We start from the raw sequence: 1,487 nt of genomic DNA on the forward strand, positions 1-1,487 counted from the left end.
AAAAAAAGTGGGCAGAAAAGAAGATGAGGAAATGGGAGAAGGCCTGGCTCTCAGACAACATTGTGCCCATTTGGTAGCAGGGCATAGATGCCATTCATCAATACATTCCTCGTGTGATGTTGTCTACCACAGACAATACTCAGGCTCCTGGGACTTGTCAGCAAGAATAATGGCAACTCAAGAGGGAAGTATTTGCAGAGAACGACTTCAGGAGCTATAACCAACCTCTTCTCTACATTCCACAAACTGGTTCCTCAGGTCAAGCCATACTAAGACCTGGGCCTAGTGAATTGCTTTGATGTAGTGACTCTCCCCTGCTCACCAGCCTTTATGGAGAGGCTGTTAGGCGGTGGAAAGAGTCCTGGCGGCACTGGTAGGTTAAGTGTTGAACTGCTAACCACCGATCCACAGTTCAAACTGACCAGCTGCTCCAGAGGAGAAAGAGGAGGCAAGCTGCTCCTGTAAAGATTGATCGCATCAGAAACCCTAATCAGAGTCACTATGAGTCAGAATTAATTTGATGGCAGTGGACGTGGGCTTGGTTTTTGTTTTTTAGGATGTAGGAGTCTATCTGGGGCACAAATGGTTCCTGGGTGCCATCCATGGTTCGCACTTGACTGAGAACGTAATGTGGTTCGAAACCGCCTAGTGGCACTCCCTGAAAGAAAGACGCAGAGCCCCGCTTCTGGGAAGATGACAGCCGTGGCCATTCTATGGAGCAGTTCTACTGTGTTACACGTGGGCTTGCCAAGAGTCTGAATGGACTCAGCAGCAATTCTTTTTGGGAGCCGTGCCTGCGAGGGGCAGTAAATTGTGCATACACTTGCTGCTAACTGGAGGCTGGGGGCTTCAAGTGCACTCAGAGCCCCTCACCCAAAGGCCTGGTGATCTACTTCATCTGGGAATCAGGCATAGAAAACCCTGTGGTGCCCGGTTCCACTTTGACACACTCCAGGTGCCGTGAGCAAGGTGTAAGTTGGTTCCACTTCCACTTTTCCTCCTTTTATAACCACTCACACCAGGGTTTGGTTCTGACGGGCAGGGGCTCTGGAGGGTTGTTAAGGGTGTGGCCCTTCTTTTTTTTATTAAACACCTTTATTCATTTTTATTATTTTCCCCTTTTATTTGTGAAATATAACAATACGAAGAAAATCATCCTACATGTAGTTGCAGAGCCCATCTTAGCAAAACCAGTGACCATGTCTCCTCTCAGGTTTCTGTCTTATCCAAGGAAGGTGCTCTATAGGAAGGGTTTTGACCCATGGAGGGAGTCACTGTGAGAGCCCCCTTTTCAGGATCTTATACCAACTATTCACTCTGAATCTTCTCTAAACTCCTCAACCTGAGTCCAGAAAAATCGAATCTCCTTTTTGGGTGGTAGAGAAATGGATCTTATATCATCACATATTTATCTTATGAAGTCTAAACTCTTAGTGCTCCAGAATTTGTCTTTGAAGAACTATTAAAACAAACAAACAAACAAACAA

Source organism: Echinops telfairi, unplaced genomic scaffold (assembly GCF_000313985.2).
Source record: "Echinops telfairi isolate 266 unplaced genomic scaffold, ASM31398v2 ScPeMD7_1;HRSCAF=3_0, whole genome shotgun sequence".
Taxonomy (NCBI): domain Eukaryota; kingdom Metazoa; phylum Chordata; class Mammalia; order Afrosoricida; family Tenrecidae; genus Echinops; species Echinops telfairi.